The following is a 14,804-nucleotide window of genomic DNA, read 5'->3' on the forward strand; positions in this document are numbered from 1 at the left end:
GCTCCATCTGAGGGTGCTGAAGGCACTGGCCGACATCATTGCAGAGCCACTGGCGGGACTATTCGAACGCTCGTGGTGCACGGGCCAAGTCCCGGAGGACTGGAAAAGGGCTAACGTAGTCCCCATTTTCAAAAAGCGGAGGAAGGAGGACCCGGGCAACTATAGGCCAGTCAGTCTCACCTCCATCCTTGGTAAAGTCTTTGAAAAAATTATCAAGGCTCACATTTGTGAGAGCCCAGCAGGGCAAATTATGCTGAGGGGAAACCAGCACGGGCTTGTGGAGGGCAGATCGTGCCTGACCAATCTAGTCTCTTTCTATGACCAGGTTATGAAACGCCTGGACACAGGAGGAGGGGTGGATGTCGTATACTTAGACTTCAGGAAGGCCTTCGATACGGTATCCCACCCCATACTGGTGAACAAGTTAAGAGGCTGTGACGTGGATGACTACACAGTCCAGTGGGTGGTGAATTGGCTAGAGGGCCACACCCAGAGAGTCGTGGTGGATGGGTCAGTCTCGACCTGGAAGGGTGTGGGCAGTGGGGTCCTGCAGGGCTCGGTCCTTGGACCGATACTCTTTAATGTCTTCATCAGTGACTTGGACGAGGGAGTGAAATGTACTCTGTCCAAGTTTGCAGATGACACAAAGCTATGGGGAGACGTGGACACGCCGGAGGGCAGGGAACAGCTGCAGGCAGACCTGGATAGGCTGGACAAGTGGGCAGAAAACAACAGGATGCAGTTCAACAAGGAGAAATGCAAAGTGCTGCACCTAGGGAGGAAAAATGTCCAGCACACCTACAGCCTAGGGAATGACCTGCTGGGTGGCACAGAGGTGGAAAGGGATCTTGGAGTCCTAGTGGACTCCAAGATGAACATGAGCCGGCAGTGTGACGAAGCCATCAAAAAAGCCAATGGCACTTTATCGTGCATCAGCAGATGCATGACGAATAGGTCCAAGGAGGTGATACTTCCCCTCTATCGGGTGCTGGTCAGACCGCAGTTGGAGTACTGCGTGTAATTCTGGGCGCCACACTTCAAGAAGGATGCGGATAACCTGGAGAGGGTCCAGAGAAGGGCCACTCGTATGGTCAAGGGCCTGCAGACCAAGCCCTACGAGGAGAGACTAGAGAAACTGGACCTTTTCAGCCTCCGCAAGAGAAGGTTGAGAGGCGACCTTGTGGCTGCCTTTAAGTTCATCACGGGGGCACAGAAGGGAATTGGTGAGTATTTATTCACCAAGGCGCCCCCAGGGGTTACAAGAAACAATGGCCACAAGCTAGCAGAGAGCAGATGTAGACTGGACATTAGGAAGAACTTCTTCACAGTTCGAGTGGCCAAGGTCTGGAACGGGCTCCCAAGGGAGGTGGTGCTCTCCCCTACCCTGGGGGTCTTCAAGAGGAGGTTAGATGAGTATCTAGCTGGGGTCATCTAGACCCAGCACTCTTTCCTGCTTATGCAGGGGGTCGGACTCGATGATCTATTGAGGTCCCTTCCGACCCTAACATCTATGAATCTATGAGTGGGGCTCTCCGTGGCAGGGAGGGGGGTGGGCAGCAGCCTGTCTCACCACTCCAGCCTAGGAGGGCAAGTCTCCCTGCAGCTGATGGTGCTGATGCCACTCAGCAGTGCCATAGCTGGATTCCAAGCAATCTTTGATCCCATGCATGAACTCCTTATCCTGGTGCTGCATCTCTCAGTTCAATAGCGACATGTGAGACCTCCCTTGTTCTTGGCCCTTCACAGTGTGTTCCTGGTCCTGGATGGCTCATTCAAGTGTTGGAGGAGAGTGGGTGCAAGCAGTCACCAACCAGTCCATTCCAACAACCCATATCAAGGGTCCCATTTGGTTCTCATGTTGCTGGCACCATCTACACACACACATCTGGCACTCTGCAAGTGTCTGGCCAACCATCCTGAATCCAGTATCAGGGGCTCCATGACAAGGCCTGGTGTGCACATATGAAGAGTCTGCATATAAGGGACTGAGGGACCTATGGCTACTGTTATAGTCGTTTCACTGTCAGAGCTGCACTACCAGTGTATCCCCATAGTGGGAATGTATATAGGTCAAAAAATAAAACTGTAAAGCATTTTTTTATAAAGTGACTAATGTCAAAATAACTATTACCTTGTTATGTTTATTTTTTGTATCATTTCCCAATTTACTAAATGTAAAAAAACAGACCTTGGTTGGATTAAAAAGCCAACTAACCAGAAAAAAACCTGCTTTGTGCTTAAATTTTACTTTGTACTCCTGATCAGGTTATCAGCAAAGCTGACATAGTAAGAGAAATTACAGAAGTCACTTCATGGAATGCAGCATGCTACTATGCAGCACCGTTTTACGACACAATTATGAAATAGAAAGATGTTTCAAAAACTTCAAATTATTATTTTGAGAATACGTGTGAACCAGAGCTTTGTTTCAATGGTGTACTTCTTCCCTTACTGCAGACAAGTAAAGGGTGAGGAATTCTAACATATATGGAAGCTTTATCAAGGAGAAATTTTAGAGAGCAAAAGGGAAGTTTCTCAAGAGTTGTTTATATTGTGCCTGGCTCAATGATCATTTTACAGTTGCTTCCCCATGAATAAATCCTCTTCACTTCTAGATTAGCAGCAATAATAGAGGATCATGGGATCTACAAGGTAATTTTTAAATACAGATGCCACCAAATACAATATATATATATAATTAAAAGTAAAGAGAATATTCTTGCTAGTTAAGGAAAGGCTCTTCTGGATCTCTTGTTTGTCCACACAAATAAAAAAAAAGACTTTAAACTAAGATTTTACAAGATTTTTAATAAAACTAAAATTAAGTATGAAAACCAATAGGAAATGTATAGTACAATATAGATAAACTTGGTCACTTCGTGGAAATGTATGATGAAAAAAATTAATTACTACAGGGTGTTATCAAGGAATTTACTTTAATAAGTTAAATTCTAAGGCACTATCTTCTTGATGTCTATGCATACATATAAGGTATGTGTATAAATATATCAGCTGTCTCAGGGAAAGTGAATAAAGTTCTTTCCAGGTCCTCTATACATAGTATAACCAATTCTGTAAAAAGATTCAAATCTGGGCTATTTGGAATGAAGCCAGGGCCAATTAACACCTCACATCTGAAGAGAACACTATCAATTCATAGAAGCAGAATCTTATAATCACAGCCAGTGAATGCTTTACACACCTGCTGCTTTCAGGTTCAAACTCAGATTCTGTAAGTGCCAGGGCCCTAAACTCAGAAGAGCTGGTGAAGTACGGAGTATAAGGTAATCTCAGAAACTCTAAATGGCTTGCAGTTCAAAGCCAGCTAAGGATTCTGAAGTGTACCTGCTATTCAAAATGAAGGTCAGAGTATGCACCTTTGATATGGTGTACTGGACCACATACAGTTTCTTGGGGCTTTCAAATTCAGACAAAGATGAATGTGAAGTATTGACCCATGATCACAAAGATCACTATGCCTAGGTCTGAATTTAAGTGGTCTCTGAGAAAGAAAAGGGTAGGAAAGAAAAAAACCCACAACATTCCCTAATCACTGCTGTTAATACTAGAGAGCATCCATGAAAACTGAGGATGTAGGACCTGATTCAGTGATCACTGAGACCAGTAGAATCTAATTCATTTCAATGGACATGACTCAGGCCCTGCAAAGAATTTAGGCCTAGAAGTACTTCTCTCCCATTTTGTTAGTTATTAACTGCACTTCTAACCATATATACATAGTATACAAGTTAGTTGTCAAACCGTCCTTTCCTTTCCATTTTGGATACCACCTTGGAAAACAGCAGGGGAAGTGTCTTCCATTAAACAGTGAGGACAAGTCCTACTAGATCCTCATAAAGCATCATACTGCCCGCAGGCATCTCTGGTTTTTCTTACTAATGAGAATGTCATGGGAGACAGTGTCAAAAATCTTGCTAAAGTTCAGATATATCATATTCACTGTTCTCTCCCAACCCCAGAGGCTGTTGTTGGATAGTGTGTCATCTTCTCTATATAACTTTGCAAAATGTTATTTCAGTAATCTGTATGGACTATGTAGTTCTGCATTATCAAGGACAGGATTTACTAATGAAAAGTTATTACAGAACCTGTCTTCTTTGGTAATTACATAGAAAAGTAACATTATGATTATTAAGATGATTTTAAACTGATAGGCTTCTAAGGCAGACAGAATACAATATAAGGTAAGAAGGGGGTTAAGAAAAACTATTGTATTATCATGCTAAAATCTCATAGGAATTGGTTAATTATGTTCCAGAAGTAATGAGCAAGGAAATGAGACTTACTAACCTTCCAGCTTTCAGAATGTTATTCCACAGAAGCAATCCCGTAATTCATTTCTAAAAATTCAAACTACATGTTCGCTGCCTCTCTCCAGGAAAAGAATGTTTCCATTCTTATTAGTGTTACTCAGAAAACAATTCTGTGCCTTTCATGAAATTAATAAAGTGTAAGAGCCCCCTAAGGGTCCCCAATGAGGGTAATAAACCTTTCTTCTTTAGGGACAGGGAGAAGTCAATGCAAACAAGAAACCCTCCTAACCAAACCCTGGGTAAAGGCAAAACAAGTGAACACATTACAGAGATATCTGAACATGAGGAATATACCAAATGTAACTCTTTTTGCTACTGTGTTGGATTCCTTTTAAACTTAAAAAATCTTTACCTGTAAACCAGAAACGTCAAAAAGTAAATGTGGCATATTTCTGTTTCAGATCCAAAATGGCAAACTGGTTGACAAAATAGTAACTGTTCTATTCAAACTGCAGGAGGTCCTGGAAAAATCTTAATTCTCTCATGGACTAGGTATTTATAAATGTACTGTGCTTTTTTAGTTTTATTTTCCATAAAATGATGAACACACACATGTCCACTGTGTGGACATATTTTTACTTGAATAAAATATAATTTACTTGAGTAAAATATAATTTCATATAATTTCATAAAAGATATTTTTTCATGTGTGTGCACATACTCGCACAGATACCATATGTAAAATATAATGTCATGAATTTAATTGAACAATCCAAACCTTTCTGGAGTTTCTGAAAAAAAACAGCTATTTTCAGAGACGGCCAAAGCAGGTCAGTACATAGCCTAAAATAGCACACCAACATTTGGAAAAATTCTGCTTATTTGTATATTTGAGCTTCTTAGCTCATTACTTCATGGGGGGCATGGAGAAAGGAAGTACTTCCCCTCCTCCTACACCCTTGGGGGGAAATATACACTGGAAAGATTATCTCAGTTAAAAAAATATATTGGAAAAATGCTATTTATATCAACCTAAACCAAAAAGCAGTACTATTTAAAACTTCCAGAGTATTCTCAGAAACTACTGCTCTTCTAGTATAATGTCATCTTATTTCCTTGCTGGTGTTAATACTAATTGCTTTATACATATAATAAACAATTATTTTAAAAGCACGGGTTCTGTGGGTACACTTTTGTCACCTTTCTTGTCTTTGTGAAACAAAAGGTTTCATTTTGTTTGGCTATAACATCTGAGAATAATTATCGTCTAGTATTCTATAATAAGTTGTATGCATAACACTATAAACATATTTTCCTTTAATATCGGAAGTATCTTTTTTAAGAGGACTGATGCAAAATAAATTCAACTTACGTTACATTCAATTTAGCACAAACATTCCTTATCAAACAGTTGTGAAATTTTAAAGTGTGCTGACTAAAAGAGTTCCCTACATTTGTCATTGGCAAGCTATTCCCGACATGAGCTGCCACAATACTCTAATGTTAAAAGGAAATGGCATAGGTTTCATTAACAAAATAATTAGGCAGTATTGCATTATATGTATCAGCTACAGAATATTGCTGACAGTGCAAAGAAAAAGATCTTTCTTCCATAAGCAACAATCTCCTACTTCAGATGAAAGGACTAAGATACTACTGGCTGCCACACAGGATGAATGATGATGACTTGTTTCACTGCAAGGAAAAAATCTCATACCAGCATAAAAAATACCCTTTGAGTCGAAGGAAAAACATGTAGGCTAGGGACAGAAGTTACACATAAACCAGTTTAAGTGATGAGAAACTCATTTAAACCCATAACAGAACAGAAGTTCAGTGCACTTAAACCACTTTCAAAATGGCTGAAACTGGTTTAAGATAAACTTGGTTGGATGTAGTATCAGACTGAAGTGCTTTAGGTCAAACCAGTTTAAGGAACTTCTGTTCCAGACCCCTCCGTGGTTCAAGTTAACTCACAGTCCCCCAGCCTACAGGTCATTTTAAAAGTTAGAACAAAAGTTAGAACAATTAAGATGTTTGCATCCAGTTCTGCTGCTTCCATTCTACAAGATATTTAGCACTCTGAATTAGTACTAGCAAAATCAGTAGTGTTGGGACACAGGGGCAATGGTTACTTTTAGTTACTGGTTTTTGTTGCTCTCTTCCCCTCAGAATGGCACCCCAGATGGCTGCCCCTTCGCCTCACTTAGCGAAGTATTTCAGCGTCTGTTTAACCTTAGAGAGATGAGACTTCAATTCACATAAAATTTAGAGTGTATTTACAGGCTTCATTACATTGTTGCTAGAGTGGTTAGGTGTGGTAGAGTAGGGCTTTTTCTTTTCTTCTTGAAGCATGCCTGGGACAATTTAAATTTGATTTCAGAACTTGCCAAATAACTAGCTAAAATTTCTTCAGATTGCTGAATTATAAAATCCTATCCTGCGATTTATTCAATGTAAGAAATGAAACAATAAAGAGATTAATTTCCTGCAGCTAGCAGCAGAAATAGTATGGAAACATTTTACCTTTAGCATCGTTTTCTATGAGAGTGGGGACTCACATACACAATTATATACACAATCTTCAAAAACACATGAGGGCAGGCTTTTTTGGCTTGTACAGAGCTTTCTACAGAAACATATTTTTAAACTGCAGTTCTTCTAATTTTTGATTGACAGGTCTACAGAGTACTCATGAAAACAAATCATGTAAAATATTCTCACAAGATTTTGCAGGCCATACTAATAATAATATTACCACAAGCCATACTGTGCTTGCAGACTTTTAGGGCTACCCCAAGTGTAGGCAATTATTTTGGGCAGAGGGCCGCTTACCAAGTTTTGGCAAGCTGTTGAGGGCCACATGGGTAGTCCCACCCCTTGACAGGTGCTCCGCCCCTAGTCACCATCTTGTGACTGGAAGTCCTGCCCCCTAAGTCCTGACCTTTGCCACCAGAAGTCCCTCCCTTTGCCCCCGCAGAAGTACTCATTTCAGCAAGGGGTTTTGGCATTTTGTAACTAGAAAAATACCTAATTATATTCTAAAAATCGAACATCTACAGAATTCATTAATTGATTTCAAAAATATTTTTGTCCTGGTTCACATGTGTTTGTGTTGTGCATATAGAGGTCATTATATATAATAGCTTAAAATGAAGCCTCACTCTTGTATATCGTGGGAGGTGGAGGGTGTGGGTGTTTCTGTGGTGGTGGTTAGGTGTGGGATGAGAGAGCATGTGGGGGTGTGTGGATGTGTGGGGGAGGGTGGCTGGGATGTGTGAGGGGGTGTGGGTGTGGGGGTCTGTGTGTATGGCAGTGCGAGGGGGGGTGCATGTGTATGTTGGGATGTGTGTGTGTGGGACTCACCCTACACAAACACACACACAAGTAGTGCAGAGGCAGGGAGGCAGGGAAATGTTTGGGGGTGGAGTGCGGTGGGGCTGGACTGCTCAGTCCTGCCGGCTCCCCCTGGCTCCTGTCATCTTTGACAAGCATCCAGGAGCAAATAAATATTCATTTACTAATTTTTTTAGGGGTCCTGTGAGCCAGATAGAATGGCCAGCTCACAGGTCATATTTTGCCCACTCCTGGACTATCCCAATTCGCACTGAAGCTAGGGTTGCACGGAACCCTACTAGCACACAATAACCTAAAGATCTTGAGGATCACCTAACCCACCACAATTTTTTATATCTACAAAGCCACATCATTTACAAATCTTTGTGTACTAAGGTACAGATATACTTTTACGATCTGCGCTCATAAAAGGGATCGTGGATACTCCTTGTCCCTATAGGCTGAATTCTGACACCTTAAAACCAAAAGTATGTCAAAATAGGAAACTTCCACTTAAGCAGTTAACATAAACCACAAAGATAACCATCTGTAACAGGGAACCCTAGCCCTGTTACTAGAAGGCAGGTTGAGGGTTCAGAAAGACCCCAGGTGATGGAGAAGGGGGGTGCGGTGTAACAGGTAGCCCTAGCCCTGTCGCCAGAAGACAGGTCTGCCCCTTTAAGGCCAGAACTTTCTTGGCATGGAATGCTGGTAAGGAGGGGGTTAAATACTGAGCCTGGCCAGCTAGTCAGCGGACCAGAAGGGGCAGGCTAGGACTATAAAAACCGTGGGGAGAGAGGCAGTAAGGGCTGGCAGCCAAAGGGGAAGGAGTGCATCCCAGAGCTCCATGAGAGGCTTGGTGAGCAGTCCAAAGGCTGGAAGAGGGGACTATGGAAGCATCCCTGAGAGATGGCAGCCGCCCCAGAAGCTGACAGTGGGGAGCCGAAGCACAAACCCAACGTAAATGTAAGCTGGTTTGTGGCTTTGTTTGATCGCATTTTTTTAGTGGCCGTTATTGCCCACGGACAGGACTGTCCATATTTCTTTTGGTTACTGAATACCTGGTGGTTTGGGTTAGGCTATTAGGGGAAGGAGGAGGCCTCATTTGGGGGCCCACCACAGATTGGGGACACCAACACCAGTGAGGGCACAGCTTTTTGGGGTACATAGGCCCCAGCACCAGAGGGGGCACAGGATTTTGGGGTGCACTGACCCCAGTGCCAGAAGCCACGACCTTAAAAGACCAGGGTGGCCTGGTGTATCTGACATGCAATTCTAATTTTTTTTTTTTTTTTTTTGTAGGACTAAGCAAGTTCGGCCCCTGGCCTTGAACTTGCGCCACCCCAGCTGTGGGGCTGGCAGCTAGACCTCTAGGCCAGGGAGACCAGGCTCCAGATTGGAGCAGGAAAGAGGGCTAGAGCCTCGGAGTTGAACCCTGTTTGGTGGGTTTAGACGGGGAGGCCTAGCTAGAGAGAGACTGGGGTCAAGGCCTGTGGAGTTGAAAGACCCAACTTACGAAATACAATAGGCAGTCTCCCACTTTCAAGTACATCAACATAATAATTTCCATCAAGACGTGGCAGACGAGTAAAGAGCTGGACACAAGAAACCTTAAACGGGACTCCAAGGGTGCCCCACATAGGGTGCAGATAACCTGTTACACCATCCAATTGAAAACAACTGTTGCTTGAACACACAGCTTTCTAGTAGTACCTTGCAAATGCAAAAACTGAGGTCTGTTTCTCTCCTAAACTGGTGGGGAAGAAGCTGGTAGAGGTACAGATCCTATCACTGAGGGAGAGAATAGAGTAGGATCATATTTTTATTAATTAGTGACTTCCTTAGCTAATTAAGGAGCAGCATTGATTAGTTCACACGCTGATAGATCCCCATGTGAAAGAATGAATGCACACCTATTTAACATCAACTCCAAAAAGACATACAAGCCTGTGGTAGAATACTTTAACCTCCCTGAACATTTCACTGCTAACCTCAGAGTAGTTGGCTTATGGACAACATAACTTTAAAATCCAACTTGAACAAGAAATTGCAAAACAAGCAATCATCCTAAACATATTCTAAACTGGAACGGCCAACCTATGACTAGAGATCTCTGCAAATCGTGGAGGAAGTTCACCCTGCAGTGGCTCCTTTAAATTTTTCATTTCACCACTTGGTTCCACCCCCACCCTGCTGCAGGTCCCTGATTGGCAGAGAGGCTCCACCAGCTGGGCTGTTTGCTGCTGATCGCCAGAAAAGCAAAAAACTGCAGTTTTAAATATGTCTCAGTTTTTGCCTCCCCACCGGTCAGCAGCAAGTGGTGGGGCCACTAGGGCCCCTCCACCAATCAGCAGCAGGGAAGCAAAGAACGATCCTAGTGGCACTGCTTTATCAACTTTAACAGATATTAAACCACAGAGACTATTATCTATAGACTATTATATATTATTCTGTATTTTCTCCTCAGTGCCCACTTGGAACTCATATTTCAATTACTGTCCAGAATGCGCTCTCACAAATAGTCATTGCCAAACACTCAGAATTATACATGCAATCCCCATTAATGAGAACTGTATACCTGCTTCCTAAACCAGCAATATAATGCTTATGCTTTTTCACCAATGTCAAATATAAACTATAAAATATCAACATTCTCATAATTACTACAATAATTATTACAATAGTTCACTATGAAAATGCACTACTTAAGTCAAATACATTGTGATTATTGCTAATACAAAAATCTCAAGTAAAGGTGTAATGATTAGATGTTGAAAACAGTCTTACCTTTCCTCAAATCAGCACTTCCAATCTGCCTATTACTGTTTTAACTTTCTGACATAATTTTCATCAAGATTGTAAGCAGGCAGTTTCTAGTTCAGGCAGAGGTAGATTAATTGCGATTGACAAGGACGCTAGCTTCCTTGCTTCCTGGAGACGAGTGTTTTGCATTATGAGCCATCACTGCCACCTAGAGAAAACAACAGTGTTCTTAAAACTTAGGTCACCTGGACAACAGTGCAATATATAAACTAGCGAATTGCCCATCAAGATTGACAGAGGGGGCATGGGCGGGGACGAAGCACCACCACCCACCATCCTGCACTGCACCGCCTCCCAGAAGCAAAGGGGGGGAAGTATGCCCCGCCATTCCCTCCCTCCCCTTTCCGCCAGCACCCTGCACTGCTGCCACTTCTGGTGCCACTGGCCTCGTCCTCCCCAGCCCTGCTCCTCAGAGGTGGCAAAGAACTGCCATGACAGCAGGGACAGAGGGGGGGGGGGGACAAGGCCAGTGCTGCTGGCCTGGCTCCCCTGCATGGCGACGCTATGCTGCCTCCAAAGAGCAAGGCCGGGGGTACAAAACCAGCGGCACTAGCCTGGCCCCCCTGCTGCCTCTGAGGAGCAGCGCCGGGTGTGGGGCAAAGCCAGTGGTGCTAGTCTGGCCCCCCTGCTTCATCCCTGTCGTTATGGTGGTGCTCTGCATTCTAACTGGTTGCTTCACTAACCAATCAGAGTGTTCTAAGAGCATTACGGACAGACGGACTAAGCCCTTTATTATATAAGAATTTACAGCCTCTTTAAGCTAAACAGAATCCTTGTTTCAAAACAGACTATTATATATTATTCTGTATTTTCTCATCAGTGCCCACTTGTAACTCATATTTCAAGTATTGTCCAGAATGCCATACACTCAGAAATATACATGCAATCCCCATTAATGAGAAACGTACACCTGCTTCCTAAACCAGCAATATGAAGCTTGTGCTTTTTCACCAATGTCAAATAAAACAATAAAATATCAATAGTCCTTAATAACAATAAACAATAACATCAACAGTCCTTAATAACAATAAAATATCAAAAGTCCTTAAAACTGTTTTAACTATTCTACATTTTGCCATGTATGCTGTTAAAAAGTTTCTTACTAGGGATTTATCTTTCACACATGCACAAAATATCCTGTAAGACGCCTGTATTCAGTTTTAAATTATAATTTTTATTACAGCAAATCATAATGTCAATTATGACCATTTTACCTTTAGTTTTCTGGTTTGTATTTGAATAGAAAACACTGCTCTGATCAATGACAGAACTACTGTAAGCAAAAGTAGTTTTTTAAGAAAATAAAAAAGCCTTTGGGATGAGTTTTTTTTGTAGACCATATTCAAGTAACTTACCTACACTATTGCCATTACTGAAAAAAACTGGAGAATTTTGTTTTGTTCAAAATTACAAACATTTGACAGTCAATGTTTTAGTGCACAAGTTAATCAAAGTTAGGGGCAAAAATAAAGGTTACCTTGAGATTTCCACTCATGGAATATCCTACAAGACCAGCGAGAACAGCAAAAAGTTTTTCAAAGCACAACCTGTTGAAGTGCTCTTGCACTTATTCTTCTCCCTGGATGCTCCAAGAGCAAACTTATAAAGGGGCCATGACAGCATTCTGGCTACCTCATTTCCTACTACTGTCTTTCAAGTCCCAAGTTGCTCTTAAGACTAAGAGACAGAAAGTGTAAGTAGGTAGTGTCAATGTGCATAGTCCACCCTGAAGAAGTCTTCTTACAGTTGAGTTGCTTTCATTCTTTCTCCCAGGACAGTCAGTAAGCATTACTGCCTCTCTGAAAGGTGGAATTTAGAGACCTAATTAAAAATGTAGTGCTTCCTTCACCAAACTGAACATCCAACTGAGATGCTAGATCTAGTGAGCAATGCTTTGTGTGACTAGAACTTCATATTGCTGCTCTGAATGTTTCTGAAATGCAGATATGCCTGAGGCATAGCTTCCATGCCCTGGTGAGTGTGATTTTAACCTCTCTGGCAAAGGAACAAAAATGTAGTTGGTGCTTTCCCTCTCTACAAAGCTCAACCTGTACAGATAAAAGCCGAAAAGCAATTGCTTGTCCTTCACTATTAATATCCCAAAATGAAAAATGTAGGTGACTTTTTAAATCACTTAAGTCTGTTAAAAATAAAAAACCTAATACTATCTTGGTAGTGGAGGCATGCATTTTGCCTCCCCATTTGTGGGGAAAAAGTAAGAGTACATTAATGGTCTGTTTGAAGTAGAATTCTTACCACTCTGGGGAAGAATTCAGATGAGGAATGAAGGAGCACTTTGTCCTTATGGCAGACAATGAATGGCACATTGTGAGGGCCCGTCACCTGCTCACTCTTAGTAGATGCCATTGTTACATAAACTAGTCTGCCTCTTTAAGAGACAGTGCAGCTTGGGCCAGCCAAATTCTGTTTCATGATAAACTGAATAGACTCTTGTGACAGCACATTACAAAAGATGACACAGTAGATTAACTGAGAAACTGGGCCAAGTGTTAATCAAAATTTTATCTTCTTACCACAGTAAAACCTAGTTGATAAGCAACTCTTGGGAGGAGAAAAAGGGTAAACAACCTGGAAAGGAGAACTGGGAGGAAACACTGAGTTGGGAATGATGCTACTTAGGAAAAAGAACCAGGAGAACATCTAATAGGTTGGAAGAAATCTGTCTGAACTCTGGTACAGCTCCAAAGAGAAGAGCTCTGAAGCCCTAAAACATGGGTGTCAAACATGCGACCAACAGGCCAGATCTGACCTGTTGACCCAGGTTATCCAGCTCAAGGACTTTTGCCCAGGTTCTGGCTGCAGTGGGGCTTTCCGCAGTCAGCACCCTAGGGAAAGCAGCAACAAGGACAGAAGCCCTGCTACTGTGGCTGGAGCTGGGGAAAAACTATGTGGCATAGTGCGCTCTAGCCAAGGTAACAGAATCGCTGGAGATGGCTGAGCCCCAGCTTTCATTCCTGGTTGCTGATATGACAAGCCCCACTCTCTCCCCACCTGGAGCTGTAGCACAGCCTGATTTTCTCTCCCCCCCCACCATCCTCCCAGAGCTATAGCAATCCCTGATTCCCAGCCCCAACTTGGAACCTGCTCGCCCCATATGCAGCTTATGCCACCACCGGCCCAGTGTTGCAGAAGCAGCCATATGCAGGTACCATTGTCAGCTATGAATGTGCCTGGCAGGTTCCGGGTGGGGATCAGGGCATCTGCCTGGGATCACAGCTGATGCTACCACAACAGCACTTTGCAGAAGCAGTCCCACCTGCCCACCTAGTACCATGTGGCAGCTGGAGCTGCCAGCTGCCCGGGGGCAAGATCTGATGAGTTGGCGGCCGCCCACTCACAGGCCAGGTACAATCAGCTGGTGGACTGGATCCAGCCCATGGGCCACATTTTACCCACCCCTCAATTATGGGCATAGGGTCCTTGAGAATGGCCAAACTGGAGAACACACTATCTAAAGTTGGCAGATATTTTTCTAAATGGCTACCTATTTAAGACATTTAAAACAAAAATCATTGGCTATACAATATCAGGATGATAATCATTACACTATGCTTACTTGTTAAGGGAAATATTATGCAATAATATAATCAAATTTCTCATTTTAAAGGGTACCACCCTATTACCAAGTGAGTGTGCTTACCCCCTGCTTGCAGGTCATTTATTAAACTGAGTGAAATTACTGACTCTATTCATTTACAAAATTAGCCATGTTTATGAAACATCAATAGTTAAAAAATGGACAGGTCTGAGGTTTTTGGTAACCAAATAAATACATACTTCCAAATAAGTAAGTACATAAATAAAAGAAATGGTAACCAAATGTTTAACTGTCAAGTTGACCCCCAAATTCCAAAATAAGTAAAAGATGCATTGATTTTTAAATCACTACCTTCCATATTGCTGAATAATTCCTCTAGTTTTGAACTATCATTTTTTTCCCAGTGAGAGGCACTAGTCTAACCATGATCAGATCAAATTAATTCTTTTGAGTGTAGCCATTTCCTCTACAAAACCTAGGATGATTACCAAAGGATTATACATGATTCTTTGCTAGCTAGTGCTGAAGTTGTCTCATCTTCAGATAAGCATAAGAATTTATGTAGGTTGCCAAAGCTATGAGGTCCATGCACCTCTGGACTACAGAAAGGATTTTCAATATTAAAATACAGGATGGAAAGTCTTTTCTAGGGTGTTGATGGTATTTATCAGCATTGTAGCCATTCCTTCAACAAGTCCATGTCACTGAATAGATTTCTATGATTTCTGATAGAGAAGCAGCTAACGCGATCCTTAAGTCATCAATAATAGATGCTTTTTGTTGTCTGGCTCCACATCAGCACTCTGGAATTC

General features: G+C 42.3%; 1 protein-coding gene across 1 annotated transcript in view; it reads right to left on the reverse strand.

Moving 5' to 3' along the window:
* FRY (FRY microtubule binding protein) overlaps positions 1-14,804 on the reverse strand; it is a 468,020-nt gene that overhangs the window by 376,179 nt on the left and 77,037 nt on the right. The window contains exon 2 of the mRNA XM_059717956.1: positions 10,398-10,581. The gene's annotated coding sequence lies outside the window, so the exon portion shown is untranslated. The remainder of the gene's footprint in view (positions 1-10,397; positions 10,582-14,804) is intronic.

This window comes from Alligator mississippiensis, chromosome 1, assembly GCF_030867095.1.
Source record: "Alligator mississippiensis isolate rAllMis1 chromosome 1, rAllMis1, whole genome shotgun sequence".
NCBI lineage: Eukaryota > Metazoa > Chordata > Crocodylia > Alligatoridae > Alligator > Alligator mississippiensis.